Source organism: Kogia breviceps, chromosome 16, assembly GCF_026419965.1.
Source record: "Kogia breviceps isolate mKogBre1 chromosome 16, mKogBre1 haplotype 1, whole genome shotgun sequence".
Lineage (NCBI taxonomy): Eukaryota > Metazoa > Chordata > Mammalia > Artiodactyla > Physeteridae > Kogia > Kogia breviceps.
The window spans coordinates 22,764,082-22,780,655 of NC_081325.1; the positions used below are offsets into that span (position 1 = coordinate 22,764,082).

Sequence of the window (16,574 nt, forward strand, 5' to 3'; positions counted from 1 at the left end):
TATTTTTATTTTTATTTATTTATTTATTTATTTTTTGAGACAGTATTTTTAGTTGTCTACCTCCATTGTATCATTTAACCATCGACAAATTAATATACTGCTCCATGTTGCTTTTTTCCTATTATAAAGTAAGGGCAAGTGTTTCATGTTTTCCTAGCTTTCAGGCTGGTAAGATTATTCTGTAAGAAATTCATAATGTGTTATAAATAAATGTTAGACCTTTACAGATAGAAATTAGAGAGAATATTTTCAGTAGTAAAATTAAAAGTCCCTAATAGATGCTAAGATTGAAGTAATTATTATTAATGATTTGTAGTTTTAGTGAAATTACTGATGAATAAGTGACATACAGTTACCTGTTCTGTATGAGGTATTGTATAGATAACTACTTATTAGTTATTTTGCTATAATATTATACCCCCTGAGTTTTTCCTTTGAAATATTTTTATTACCTTTTTCAACACAGTAAATCAAATAATTGTATCAAGGAAAGCTGATTTCTCATTTCAGGTGTTTTTAATCTCTTTTTTAAGAAATGGATAACCCAGACCACTTACTTTCTTTCATAAGGAAGTTTTTGTTTATGCTTAATATAGTTTTGTTTGCTTGGTTGTATCCTTTTAGACAGTTTTGTTTTGGTATTTTCAACAATGACAAGGATTCTCTTTCTATTGTGGGAAATACTCCCATGTTTTAAAAATTAGTTTTAAAAGATGGTATTCAGTGAAACTTATATTAGCCAATTTATTTTGGAAAAAATGCTGCTTTGTAGTGACCGTTTTTGCTTGGTTTTTGTTTCTTCAAGTGTATTGTTTTGGGTGCAACGTGGTGAGGTGAATTGAGTGAATGCCCGGTTTTGGCTATAGTGCTGTCCACTGATCATGTGCTAATGAGCCATCACACGTCTGGGTCTTTCCTTCTCTTCCTGTTTTAAAAGGCTTGACACTGTACAGTTTGTCTTAACTTCTCTTTCAGAGTCAAGCATGGTGCCATGTCTTGTCTTTGGTGGATGTTCCATAATATCATAGAACCTTGAAATATGGGATTTGACAGATTCCTAAGCTGTTCTTTATCTTCATTGTGTTATTCTCCTCTTTGGGGATCTACCAATAACTGTTTATCAGTTTATTTATCTGTTTATCAGTTATTCTCTGAATGACATCAGGATTTATATGTTTGTACACTGGATATATTTTATTATTAGGAATTTTACCTATTTTGAGGTTCCAGGGAGGAAGGGTGGATCCAGAGGAGGTAGGGTAAGTCCAACCTAGGTATCGTAACTAGTTTTCTACCTCCATTCTTTTTTTTTTTGGCTGTACTCAGGCCTCTCACTGTTGTGGCCTCTCCCATTGCGGAGCACAGGCTCCAGACGCGCAGGCTCAGCGGCCATGGCTCACGGGCCCAGCCTCTCCGCGGCATGTGGGATCCTCCCAGACCAGGGTACAAACCTGTGTCCCCTGCATCGGCAGGCGGACACTCAACCACTGCACCACCAGGGAAGCCCTCTGCCTCCATTCTTGAATCCCATAATAATAAACCACGAAACTGCATCCCAATCCTTTTAGGAACAAGTATATTTAATGCTTATTGAAGGTAAATAATATTTGGATTAGCAACCTCTTTAACTCTTCTTTTTTGTAAATTTGTATAAGATTGATGATAAATTCATTGGGGACCTGAGGATTATATGACAGATGATTCTAAGATTTCTTGGAGTGTATTACTGGCTGATGTATAACTATGGGTGAAACATTGTCAAGTAGTTTGGTCACGTAACTACTAAGTGATGGAGCTAGTATTCTACTAGGTGATTTGATTCCAAAGCTTGTACCACTCGGCTCTCTGTATCCTTGGGTTCTGCGTCCATGGATTCAACCATTCTCTGGTTGGTTGAATCTGAGGATGCGGAATCCACAGATGGGAAAGGCCAGTAGTATTGATACTACTGTGGATTTGGTATCCACAGGTGGTCCTGGAAACAGTTTCCCTGTGGATACCGAGCAATGACTGTATTCTAAAGCATTTTGGAGGTTGTCATGGCCCACTGATAGGCAGCAAGAGGTGACAGTGGACAACTATAAAAAACAGTCCTTAGCCTGCGAGGATGGAGCGATTTGGCCTTATACACTTCTCGTTGGTTCCTCATTATAGAGTGGTACAGTGACTTGGTGTTCCTAATGATGATCCTCTCAATCTGAATTTAGTTATTTTTCTCTTGATACATTTTGAAAGCATTTTCTATTCAAAATGATTAAATTTTCTAAGTTTTTGCTGAAGAATAAACTTTTAATTTGGAAAATCTGCTTAAGTGGCATCCAATTTCTGAATAATAAATTGATATAGAGATAGTTTTATGACATGAACATTTCAATAAATCAGACTGGTAGCCTTCCATTGGTCTCAGTGAGCTTTAAGTGTTACAAGCTGTTGATACTTAGGTTACTTTTTTTGTTTGTTTCATGTGATCAAATTACATTACAGTACTTTTTAAAATAGAAAACTCACTTTAATCAATTCAATCATAATAGCACATTGTGACTCATCTTTAATTTTGTACAGTTACAGCTTATATTCACATCACATGCTTATTATTGGAACAAGAAAATGCTAATTTACATGAAGGTTTTTATATTAAGTTGAAAAACAGGATTTATCTAGTCTTTTCGCTCATTAACCTAGAAGGGGAAGTGTATTTTTCTAAATCTAAGACAATTGTATTATGTATTAATTCAAAGTTTTTATAGTAAAGCTGCTTTCCTTAATTTTTATTTTATTTTTCCTGATTCATTTACAACCATTGGAACTATAGAAAGAAGCAGTTGGAATTTTTTTTGAATTGTAGTTAACAGTAAAGATTTATCTTAAAGGATATAGTAGCTTAATTAATCGTTTAATAGTAATGTAGTATAAATCTTACATGTTCCATAATTTTACTTTCCAGTAATATGAAATAGCCAAAAGCTGCTGAAAGTCAGGAATTTTCACATCTTGTACAGTTGATTGCATTTCTAGACATTGTACTTATTGATACGCTTTCAACAGCCTAAACCTGCCACTCTTCCCAATCCATGAGGCGGTCACATTGAAGAGAGAATGTTTTAAAGTGAGGTTACCACTGTGAAATGGATAGGCTAACTAACAGGCTCGCTTTGGGTTTTTTCTTTATGTAAAGGTTTAGTTATGTTTCCAGTTATATTTAGATTCTTAGCCCATGAGAATCTACCAGTAGCTTCAGTTAGCTTTTTAAGAAATCGATCCAATATGCAAAAGCAAAACCAAGTAGACACATTGGCCTAACAAAAACCTAGTTGTGGTTATACTTGGGCTTATGAATATGTGACCTAAATGCCATTGATACCAATGGTCTGAGTTAGAGGCTCAAAACATGAATGGGGAGAAAAAACAGAGAAATAGTAAGGTAGTAGAAGACCATTAAAGGGGATGGTAGGGAAAGAGGAGGATCTGGTGATAGTCATAATTTATTAAACAGTTTTGTTGCCTACATCTGTAAATCTAGCTATATAAAGTATTTTAGAAAAATAAACTAGTTAAGCCATTGTCTGTTAGCCCAGAAGGCTTTTTACATTTACAGTATTTCTGTTCTTTTTTGGTGTTGTGATGGTTTATTTATTTAAGAAATATTTATTAAATGCTTGTTATGTATGTTAACACTGAGCAAAGGTACTAAGGATGCAAAGAAAAAAAGTCATGATTTTGGTCTTAAGGAGTTTTATCTAGTACCCTGAAGAAATATCCTAAGATCTTGATATATCTTCCGAATTATCCCAAGTTATATTATGCTTAGTTATTCTGTGTGTGATGTGCATGACAGCTTTTTTATTCACACAAGTTGATTAATCTGGGCTGTAGACTAATGAGCATAGAGCATAATGAGGTAGAGTTTAATGAGCATTAGCCTTGGCATCAGATGTGGTGTCTGATCTTGTTTATGCCACCTCGTCATTGTATGACCTTTGTAAATGTATGTGTAAGCCCAATTTCCTTACCTGTTAAATGGGAGTAATAGATAGCTATCCTTACACTGTTGTTGGGAGGATTAAAGGAGATAAAGTAAGTAACGCACCTAGCTCAGTTCTTAGTTTTGTAAACGGTGGCTGCTCTTATTGTGCCAAATAAGTATAATTCCATTCCTTTCTTACCCACTATAAATTAAAACTCAAAGCTTGTCTACATATTTAGAGACTGTCTCCCTACTATAGCCTTCGAGACAAGTGATTCTGCGCCTTTGTGACATTTTTGGTTGTAGCCTTTCTCACCTTGGGCTCCATAAGAGAGTTAATGCCTACAGGAAAAGAGTGACTACTTTCTCAGTTCTCTTAAGAATAATGTATACCTAGTATCACCATTCCAGATGCATAAGAGATTAGTGAATGTATTACATATAATGGAAGCATCAGGGATTAATTCTTCTGCTGAATCCCAGGATGCTAGTACTATATCTGACTATTGGAGAAGTGCTTCAAACTTCTGAAAGTTACGGAAATAAAAGTTGTTACAAAGCACACCTTCCTCTTTCTTAATGGGGGCAGGGAATATGTAGAAGGAATGTAGTGTCATGTAGCAGTTTATTGATATTCCAAAATGCAACCATTTCCGTAAACAAATGATTCTGAAACTCTTTCATTGTAACGATTGTTTTAGACAGGCATAATGCCCTGAAGACCATCTGTTCCGTACTCTCGGTCCCATATGGGGACTGAACGCTTACCTCCTTAGAATTAATGGAGTTAATCAGTTAAGATAATGAGTCAGTACCTGGTTTTTAAGTTTCAAAGACTCATTGAAATGGATTTTGAAATCTAGTTTAAAAGTTTCAAAACTAGTGTTTTGGGAATACTAGTTCTTCAAGTTAAAAAAAAAAAAAGGTTCTAGAGCCCAAGAATTTGGGGGAATGCTTTTTGATATATACATCTTGGAGATGGACATTGCATTTTGGTTTATTGAAGATTGAGAAATTCTGCAGAAGGGAGACAGTTTTACTTATTGACTCCAACTCTTCTGAACATATAGCACCTATTAATGTCCTATAGACCCAGTGTTGTTTGGAGTACACTTCGGGAAATATTGATCTGCTTCATTTTATATGTGAGAAATATTCTGGGTCGTATAGCTAAGTGATGGCAGGCCTCAACTGGATCCCATCTCTACATTTATTATTCTACGTGAACAGTTCTTTTTCTGCTATACCACCCTATTTTCTGTAAGTATTTGATTTATATTAGAAATAAAAATATAATTGTTGTCATGTGAAAGTATATACCAAGTATATACCATCTGGCAGAAGTTTAAGAACATATTTTGAGAAGTATAGCACTGACATATTTGCAGCCTCATTTAATTGGCCCTGTCATTGTGAATGGTTTGCAGATCTTAGGGATGGCCTTCATATGAGTTTAGTATATTCCTGGGGGAAATCTAATTAACTCCATAAACATTCAAAGATAGGGAAGCTAATCAGAATTTGTTCTATGCTTTCATTAGTAATATAGAAATTTTACTAACTTTGTTTTTCTTATGCTTTAGAGTTAAAGCTTGACATTGCTAATAAAGTAAAGGAGCCAGTTAAACATTCTCATCTCCCATTTATCCATTTCCTATGTTACACTTATTTGAGCAATGGAATAAGAAAGGAGTACTGAAAGGGATGTCATATTCTGAGAAAAATTGGAAGTCTTCTGGGGACTAAAAGGATTTATCAAAGGGGTGAAAAGAATGGATATTGGAGATGTTCCTGAAGACATATTAGTAGATTAAGGTATTTTGGGCTCTTTTGGGAATGTCTTTGAAGATAGACCACCATAAAACTGCAGGAAGTCAGAACTTTTAAAGTATTAATACTAGCTGCATTTGGCAGTATCAGAGATTTGATTCAAGTTTTGAAGGAAGAACGGAAGAAGGTTTTTTTCCTACTCAGAAATACTACAATCTGGTGTTCTGAGTAAAATTTAAAGGAGTACCTTATTAAAACATGTGAAGGAATATACATGAATTTCATTTCTTTCAGGAGGTATGTCCACATTTGTTGTTTTCTCACTTGCTAAATTGAAAACTTGTTCTAGTAGTAGTGGCACTTTGAAGGCCTTAACCCAAGATTGGTGATGGCATTACAAAGTTTTGTTGATAGCCCATACAATGTTAACTAAACTTCATATATCTGGTTTATATCAAATCATATTTCTTAAATTGTTGATTATTGATGGTGGTGATATTCTTTTCCCTTTGTACCTTTTCACCATTTTCTTTTTGGCAGTATTTTCCTTTTAAGACTGGATTGTGACTGTAAAATCTTATTTACAAAATGTTTGGAAAGTAGAATTGACTGTGAATGGTTGGTAAAATACCAGGATTAAAGGTTTTTTCCAGGGTTTAAATTTAGTATAGCATATCAGGTTAGGCATTTTTTATTTTTCTGGTTTGTAGTTTCATTACTGTGTAAATATTAACTACCTGATGAGTATGTGACAAACACAGGCTTTCTTAATTTCTGATGGTTTACTGACATGGGCCCTGAAGTTCAGGATGCCCTCTCTCTAAGACTTATGGATGTGTTGGCCTTATGACTTTTTTTTGTCACTGCAGGCTCAATGGCCAGACAAGTTATATAAATTAGAATAGGGTAGATTAAAGGTGTTATTTGTAATTAGATATTTGTCCTGTCTTTTCAAAAGCCTACCCCATTTTATTGATAAAGAATTTGAAAGCATCCTGTTCTTATATAAAATGTTGAGTGCCTCTGATATCATACTTACATTGAGATGAGTGTATTTATATAGATTTTTATTAGACTCAGGTTGGGACGAGGAAGGGAGTGACCTTCCTTTGATTTTGTCTTTGTGTACAGAAGAATTTGAGTAGATATAGTGAAAGCTATCTGTAAATAATTTTCTAAATATATTAAAATTTAGGACAACTATAACATCCATACAGAATATTATATACTCAGTGACAAACTAAAGACTGTTCTCTGGGTAGCAGAATTGAGCTCTGAATTAGTACAGAATAAAATCCAATTTGTTAGTGCTAGATCATTATTCTCATCATGCTCATAACAGAAACGATGACTTAAATTATATAATTTTATTTAATTTTAAAAGTACGTTAAGGTAATTGAACTCATTAAACTCTGAGATTTTTATACATTTAAGAGAGTATCCTATATATTTATTTGTTAGGCAGGTCAGTAGATATGTGTGACATATAAACTAGAAATTAAAATTCTGCATTTTGCTTTTCTGTAGATACTTTAAAGATGAGAGGAATTTGGGATTACCTTTTCAACAAAGTTTTAGATACAGGTCTTTCAGTTTCAATAGAAACATCTGTTGTACCTAGATATTTATGTTGCTGATAGAGTTTTGCTATATTTTATTTCTAACTCTTATTGCCTTGTCAAACTTTCTTGGGTTGATAGAAATGGCAAAGCAAATAACTGTCAACTGATCCATGTTTAAATGAAATAGAAGGAGAGAATTTCAGAATTCTACTTAAAGCATTTATTCTAGCACTTTATCATATACTAAGTATTTTGAAAGAAAATAATTGTTAATCAAAATAATATGATTTGGAAAAGTATAAAATTAGTGAAAACTCAGGATCTTGGAGACAAACTGGTTTTCAATTTCCTGCTCTACAGCCTACTAGGTATGTGATCTTAGCCGAGTTACTTTACTACTTTGTGCCTTAGTTTCCTTATCAGTAGAATTGTGATGATTGTACTGTATATGTCATTGAGTTATTGTGAGGATCGAATGAAGCAATATATATATATATAATGCATAATATATTGCCGTATAATAAGCTCTCAATAAATGTTAACAAAATAAAACAAAAGTTTATGAATGTTGTAACTGATTTTATAAGTGAAGGTATATTATTTGGGAGTTTTATAATTTGATTTTTAGCAAAAAATGTTAGAGGGATATTTATGGTGCTATACATTGTTTCTTATGGAAGTTTTTAAAGAAAATGAGCAGAAATTTTTATTCCTTCCATTTTTATTATGCAGGAATAAAAATTCATACATGGTAATTTATTTTTATTTTTTTATTGGAGTATAGTTGCTTTACAATGGTGTGTTAGTTTCTGATGTACAGCAGTGTGAATCAGCTATATGTACACATCTATCCCCTCCCAGTTGGACCCCTGACCCCTCCCACCCCTGCCAATCTCCCCCATCTAGATCACCACAGAGCATCAAGCTGAGCTCCCTGTGCTATACAGCAGGCTCCCACTAGCTAGCTATTTTACACTTAGTAGTGTGTATACATACATGGTAATTTAAATTTGAAGACTTCTGGGTTTTTAGCCACTTACTATTATATGTTTGCTTTAATCTAAAGTTAATTTCCACGCTAGTTTAACATAAACATAATTCAGTTTTTCTCTTTGTAGGAGAGAAGATATTTTTTGATACTATACTTTCTTCTGAATCAGAGTTCTCTGTATAGAGAACTATTTATCAAAGAAATTAAAAAGCATAAGACTGTCACCATCTGATTACTTTTCTGATATTAGTACAGAACATAATGCTGTCTGTCATTTCCACTAGAATTAGGTTTTAAAGATTGGAGTGAACTTTCTATCAATAAAAATTGTAGATTTATATTTCTTCTCAATGAACATTCCATAGGTATGTCACATTATTCAGAACCTTTTGTTTTATGTTTTTAACTTTATTTTAAAATAAATTTAGACTTAACAAAATGTTGCAAAAATAGTACATAGAGTTCCCGTATACCTTCACCCAGCTTTTCCTAATATTCATAGAACAAATATAGAAATCAGGAATTAATACTAATCAATCTGTAAGCTTATTTGCATTTTGACCATTGTCCATTAAATCACCTTTTTTTGGTCCAGGATCCTATCTAGAATTTCACAGTGTACTTAATTGTCATGTCTCTTTAGTCTCCTTCAATCTGGACTAGTTCTTCATTCTCTTTGCCTTTTGTAACCTTGACAATTTTGAAGAGTACTAGCTAGTTTGAATATTACTTAACTTGTGTGTCTGATGTTCTCTCGTGGTCAGATTGAGAATTATATATTTTTGGAAAAGATTCCACTGAAGTGATGTTACGTCTGTATCAGTACATTATATCAGGAGTTACATGATAGATTTGTCCCATTACTGGTGGTGATAAAAGATAATTTGGTTAAGGAGAGGTGACTGCCAGGTTTCTACACTGTTGATTTACTCTTTTTCCCTTTGTAAATAATAAGTGTCTTTGGGGAGATATTTTAAGACTATGTAAATGCTGTTTCTCAAAATACTTCCACTAATTTTAACATAAAATTATGTTCACTAAGGTTTTCTTTGTTTTGAAGAATGGAGCCTTTTTCATTCAAAGGAGGCAGTGGTCAATTTAAATGTTTCTTTGTTTAGTCATCTTGACCCTTAAGTTGCCTTTTTAAAGGCAACTTGATTCTGAATTTTTTCTATAGTCGATATATATTTTTATGATTGCCTTCTATCTTTTATTCTGTAGAGCATTAACTACTCTAAAAATGTATTGTGCATTTTCTTTTTTTTACCTGTTTTACTTCCTCATCTTATAGTCAGTGGAACATGAGGACACAATTGGATTAGCTATTTTTTTCTTTTCTATCTTTTAACAAACACCTGACATTTAAACCCAGTGGAGTAACTTGAATTCCAATAACATTTCGGGATAGTATCTTTTCCAAAAGGATGAAGAGAAAATATATTGGTAAATCTTGGAATTTGGTTAGATACTGATTTCTTGAAACAATCTAATAGGGTTTTTCACTTCATTACAACTTTCTTCTCTGTTAGGTGGTAATTGCTTTCCATGCTGTGCATTCCTTAAAGTTCCAGGCTTTCCTCCTTATTTTAGTGTTTATATGGTGTATCCCGTTTGACGATATATACAAGGTTCTGGTTTAGATAGAACCTTTTCCTCCAGAGTCAATACAATACCGTGGCTAACTAATTCTAAGCAAGCTGGGCTTTGTCTGTCTGTCTGCTTTTTGACAAGCTCTCTCACTTTTTAAAATTGAATAATTGAAATTGGATGTTCTGGCAATATCCGGTTTGGTTTTTTTTTTTTTTTTTTTAACTAATTTTAGGTCTGGAAAAGAACATTAGAAAATCTATAATGGGTGTTGTAATTTAGCTAAAATTTGTGTCACCTCAGGGTAATAATGCCTTTGACGTTTCTGCTGATCATACTTAGAAATTAATCCTAGAAGCTGATGAACCCCAAAAGAGAATCCATGGAACTAATACACTTTCGATAGTTTTTAATTCCTTTAGGATAAGAAAGTTTAACTTTAGATACCAGCCACTTGACAAAATTCTGCTTACTTTTTGTTTCTTGACCAGTATAGACTTCGTTCATTTGTAAAACGTTTACTGAATTTATTTAATTCATTGTGTAGTTTAGGGGCTGGAGATGCAGAGACTCACTGCTTCTCTCTCTTTTTTTTTTAATGAAAATTTCTTTCTTTTTTTTCTTTATTTTTGGCTGTGTTGGGTCTTCGTTTCTGTGCGAGGGCTTTGTCTAGTTGCGGCGAGCGGGGGCCACTCTTCATCGTGGTGCACGGGCCTCTCACTGTCGCGGCCTCTCTTGTTGAAGGGCACAGGCTCCAGATGCACAGGCTCAGTAGTTGTGGCTCATGGGCCTAGTTGCTCTGCGGCATGTGGGATCTTCCCAAACCAGGGCTCGAACCCGTGTCCCCTGCATTGGCAGGCAGATTCTCAACCACTGCACCACCAGGGAAGCCTGTCACTGCTTCTCTTAAGGATGTTCTTTTATTTTCTTCTTAATGCCAGCTGGGGCTGATCTGGACACTTGGAGGGATTGGTGGGGAATTCTTATTCTTTTTAGAAGTGCCTTACAACTAGTAAGAGTGAATGATAAAAGATGAATAAGAAAAAGATATTACTGTGTCCTGCTCCCAGTTTAGAGTAGTAGAATGTTTTGTTTTATAAATAATCTGTAAATCTATAACTTAGTAATTTCGACTTCAGATTGGTCTTCTATAACACAGGTGAATAGAAATCATAGTCTTTGTAGAAGTGTGTTACCTTCTATTTCATTGCTTTAAAATGATCAGGTGTCACAAGAGGGAAGAGATATGGGAACATATGTATATGTATAACTGATTCACTTTGATGTAAAGGAGAAACTAACACACTATTGTAAAACAGTTATACTCCAATAAAGATGTTAAAAAAAATGATCAGGTGTAGCTTTCCCTCTTTCACTGATATTAGAAACACTTAAAAGTAATAAACAGTATATGCTCATTTAGTAATTTGGTATTGAGAACAAATATCGCACATAGTCTAATTTGTACATTTCAGGAGAATTTCTCAGAGTGGTATTTATATATAAAATGCTTAGATTGTTTCTTTTTTTTTTTTTTTTTTTTTTTTTCGGTATGCGGGCCTCTCACTGTTGTGGCCTCTCCCGTTGCGGAGCACAGGCTCCGGATGCACAGGCTCAGCGGCCATGGCTCACGGGCTTAGTTGCTCCGCGGCATGTGGGATCTTCCCGGACCAGGGCACGAACCCGTGTCTCCTGCATCGGCAGGCGGACTCTCAACCACTGCGCCACCAGGGAAGCCCCTTAGATTGTTTCTGATTTGAATGTGACTTGATTTTCAGTAAGAATGTTTAAACTTTTAAGTATTAATGGAAACTATTAAAATCGTAGATGAATAGACCTTCTAACACTTTGTTTGAGTTCCTTTGTGGCATTTCAGCATTGCTGATTTTATTAGCTTTGGTTTGGAATTTCTTCTTTAGTGGTTGAACTGCAAGCCCTGCAGTGGAGTAATTTCTTTTTTCCCTCTTGAAACATCACATAGAAGAATGCTGGATACTGAAATAGAATTAGGACAGGTCCTACTGTGTCATTCTTGTGAGCCTCCATCAGTAGTAGTCTTGCAAAGGCTGTCCTTTCTTGTTTGAATAATGATCTCATTTTGAAAGTGCCTTTACATTTTTCTACATAAGTGATATGATACATTGTTTATCTAAACCACAGTTTATTTCATAGATTATTAACTCCTGAAGCAAGAGAGATGCAGCTGTCCTCAGTGATTCAAAATAATTTCTATTTAGGGAAATTTGTTTAACTTTTTTTTTGAGTATGAATATGTTGAATCCACAAGTTTTGGCATACTTCAGGCAAAGCAAAGAAGTTATATCCTGAAAGCAATCTGACTTGGGAGAAGTTTATAAGTGGATCTATTATTTCTCCAGCCAACTCTCATATTTAACTTACCCTATAACCTAACCTAAGGAATTTTTTTTTAAATCTAAGTTTGTTGCATTTTTAATTTATATACTCTGTGGGGTCCGGTAAATAAATCAAGGGATTGGAGCTCCTACTGAAGGAGAAATTGTAAACTTAGACCATTATTAATCTGAGCAAGATATGATTTCTTGGGAGTTGTTTTTCATTTTCAAAGTGAAGTGGGCTTTTGAACTTAAATTACCACGTAATTCTGTTCCGTAATGGAATGCTCCCCTTTTGCCTGTATTTTCAATCCGATATATTGTTACTAATTAGTATTTAAGAAATGAAGGAAAACTGGGAAATTTGGAAAATCATATCTTGTTTATAGTTTCTGAATATATTTTAAACTGTATCTTAATCAAAGTAGTTAAGTTTTACTTAGATCTCATTCATTTGGGAGTCTTTAATAATTTTCACGGTATATATTGAAATATTAGATATGAAAAAGAATGACTTGTCGAGGAAATTGATTAGAAAAGGCTGGAGGATGATTGTTTAATAATTTTAGAAGCACTTTTGTAGCATCTGTTTCCTCTGTATAGGTCCACTGAAAATAAATAAAATAGCTCTGATGTATCAATTTTAAGATCTTTCTCATCTGTTAAAAAGCCACCTCTTAAGAACTCCAGCTGTGGAATACTTTGCTATTCTATTTGTGATTTTTGGACCCTTGCAAATACCTAGTTGGATTGTGTTTCTTGAAATATTCAGTATTCAGATCTTTTTCTTTTTGTGCTCCTTTCCTCTTGTCTTCCTTCATGTTCCTCCTCAATGTGATTATACCGTAGAATACTGTTTAAAGACTTCAGGATTTAAAATCTATTGGAAACTTATAATGGAAAATAGCTGCCACATAGGCTCATAGCTTTTGTAGCATTTATTTGATACCTCATGTTAGATGGCAGTTTCACCCCCTTGACTTCTTTAGATTTGTTTTTTCATTTCTTTCTTTAAATTCTGGAAATTACAGATTTGATGGTTAAATTTGTAGGTTTTCTTTTCTTAGTCCAAACTGTTTACATTTTTCACTTGTAGAGACTCGAATATATTCCTAAAGTACAGAAGGGTTATTAGCTCATTCCTTCATCTTCAGGCTTTAAAAAAAACATTTAGTCTAACTGTTGTTAGGTAATGGAATAACCATTCCTTTTCAGCTGCTGGCATATTTCCAAACTGGCCGGCAGATCCAGGAGGAAATGAAGGCATTAAAAACTAACTTTGGTTGGTTGCCACCTTCTTAGTGCTGAGACTATAACCTTTGTTGGTTGATTGATAGAGAACAGGAGAGCACAATCCTCGTTCCACTAACAGGTAAGGAACCCTTGTGATGACCAGTTGGTGTGAGAGAGAGATTATTTGATAGCATTTTTTCTTAATTTATCCCCAAATATAACATGTCCCTGAAGTCGGGTAGTGTGACTGCCTGTGTTCCATCCAGCAGGAATACACAGCACCCTCCTGTTTAGAGTAAGATCTGAAATTTAATACTCATTTATCCCTCTGTACCACAAAGTATAATTGATCTGTTTTCTACTGTTAAAATTTATCCTGCAGTCCCTATAACTTTAAATACCTATCTGTCTGTCTTATTCTCCTTTCAGCTTTTCCTTGCTCAGATGCTGTGTCCTTTGAACTTCCTTCTCTAAGTTACCTAATTTCTATAATAAAGTGAACTATTTTCCAGTATCTTTATCATCATCTATTATTTGGGTATATCTTACTGCTTTAATTTCTGCATTGTAGCCATTAATGATTATTTCCTGGTCCTTCTTGACCCAAAACCAAATGATCATATGTTTGAAAAAGATTTTTAGTCTGTATTGCCTGTATCCACAATTCTGCCCTCCCGCTTTTAAATATGAGTGCTTGAAGAATAAATCTTTTTCAGTGACAGTAGTCATAGCTTGGTAAAATTCAGGTTTAGTTTTATATTGCTATAATATGGAATTGTAGTCTGATTAATTCTTTAAATTACTGAAAACTTAAAAACTGAGAACAAATTCAGCTTCTTAGACAATTCCCAAGGTTTAGTGGTATTCCTGTTAATATGCTTGATTATTCTGTTTCTACTTTTCAATCCGTCTTCTTCTCTTTGACAGAAGAATTAATTGGGACTTCTTTGATATATCTGAGGTTGAGTGCCTTTCCCTGTCCCTTTAAGACAACTGATCTTGTTTTCCAGTCCTAATTTATCATTTTTTGATTTGGTCTTCCACTTGAAGTTGAGTGGTTTGTCACAGAACGTGTTACGGCTTAGACCAAGATAGGTCCCTTCTTAATAGTTACTGAGGAACGAATCATTTGTGGTGACAGACTTCTAAAATTCAAATTAAGAAGGCACTAAGGAAAGTATGCCCAAAGGTAGCTCCTTTTTATCCTGAGGATAAGTCATTACAAGCTCAAATGACCAGAGAATGTAATTTCTTAATAAGAATTTTTTCTTAAATCTATATTCAGCTCTCTATTTCAGTGCTTCTCTCCTACCAGAGGTGCAAGGAGTGATCCTAGAACCACAGATACAGCCAAGACCACGGAGAGCTTTTGACGTCAGGGGTCCACTTTCTCCACTGAACCCTTGGAGGCAGAATATCCAGCTTCTGGAGAGAGTTGGGAAAGGATAATAAACAAGTGGGTGCTTTCCATTATTTACTTGGGTTTATTTATAGATTGGAGTGTCCTTCCATTGCCCATTTAATTCTGTTAAACTCCTTGGGTTCATATAAGAACCAAGTGGGGCTGCAATCTGTTTGTTTTTCTAAGAATGCTAACTAGTGCCTGTTCAGAAAAGAAACCTAAAATTTATTTTAATTTTCTCTCCAGATAATTAAAGCAGTGGGTGATTTGGGGGCACTTGATTTGGTGAATGCCTGTGTAGTCCACAGGAATTTTTAAAAGGAAATATTTGCCCATTTTAGCCTTTACTGGTATTAATGTACTTCTAAGTGCTCTTTTATATTCCAGTATTTAAGAAGTTTCTTTATTTCATCTTTGGGCAAGCTGGGCATCTGAATTCTCCTAATTTACACAGTCTGATGTCCAGGTGTTATCCTACCCTGTTAGTGAGAACTTTTTGGTCTTTTTCCTACCTTGAACTTTAGGACTTCAAATTAAGTAGATCTTTAAACAAGATGCAATGATAGTACCATTATGGTTTTACTGTCAAGTCTAGGCTTCATTCTTTAATAAGATACATGTGAATGAATATGAGTTTCAGGATATAACATCCCTGAAAGCTATGTTAAATATACTCACAAGTAGTTTTCCAGTCCGTAGGAATAATGTTATGTGCGGCAAAAGAGCCTTGTCCTAGATTTTCCCCATGGCATTAAGATGGTTTTCTCTTAGTTCTTTGATGCCAAGGGTAGGATTTGATTCCAGGAAGTTCTTATCACCTACAGTGGGTAGAACGTGAAGTTGGTGCCTTTGGCAGGTTTTCATTTCTCCTTGGTGGATTCCTTCTGTGACTCCAGGTATCTTGATAATGGGAGACTGGTTTATTTGTTCTCTAATTGCCCAGATTTCTTTCAACTGGTAAACATCATACTTCAGCAAAAGGAACTCTTCTAGCAGAGCCTTCATGGATGATATCTGTCACACATGCAGCAGCTGCAGTTTGGAAGGCAGTGGTGAACGGAGCCATGCATTATATCTAGAAGACACAAGGATGAGAGAGCCACCTGATCTTGTCATTGATAAACTTTAAGATTTACTCTGGTGTACTCTTGGTCTGGAAACGGAAAGGCTCAAATAATGACGTAATTTTTTCAGACTGGAATTTTACATGGCCATGAAAATATTCCTTTTTATTCAGAAGACTGAAAATAGAGGAAGCATGAGAGACACCTTTCTTTAAAAAGCAGCTCTCTGTATCTGTTTCACTTAAAAGATTTGTGGGATTGAAAAATCACCTTAATGAAGCAGGCAAACTTTTTATTTTTTAGTAGTCTGGGAGATCCAAAAAACTTAATGAAATTGTCTTTTGTTGCCTGACACTGAAAGGAACTAGGAAATATAAAGGGTGAACTTCTTAATTATTCCCAAATTACTTTTAATATTAGGATGCACTTTTTAAACTTTTTCTAGTCTTGAGCCTTATTCTTATCTGTCAGATCAACAAAGATTCCAGTATAGGAGTAGAGACGTCTTTGAGTTCAATCTTCTAAAGTAGTAAATACCTGTTAAACTTGAGGTATCGTTCTGCATTGCAGGCATTCTAAAGTTGAATGATACTGAAAAAGAGAGGTATTTTATAGAGCAGAAGCAATTAGTAGTAGTAAGATAAGC

The 16,574-nt window shown here is 34.6% G+C and overlaps 1 protein-coding gene and 1 non-coding gene across 4 annotated transcripts in view; both read left to right on the top strand.

Annotated features, from left to right (window-relative positions):
* Positions 1-16,574, top strand: part of TSC22D1 (TSC22 domain family member 1) — a 116,784-nt gene that overhangs the window by 17,800 nt on the left and 82,410 nt on the right. The gene's annotated exons all lie outside the window — the stretch shown is intronic.
* On the top strand, positions 13,401-16,290 carry LOC131743300 (uncharacterized). The gene is made up of 3 exons (XR_010837155.1): positions 13,401-13,601; positions 14,748-14,918; positions 15,808-16,290. It is a non-coding gene; the product is annotated as an uncharacterized protein (transcript).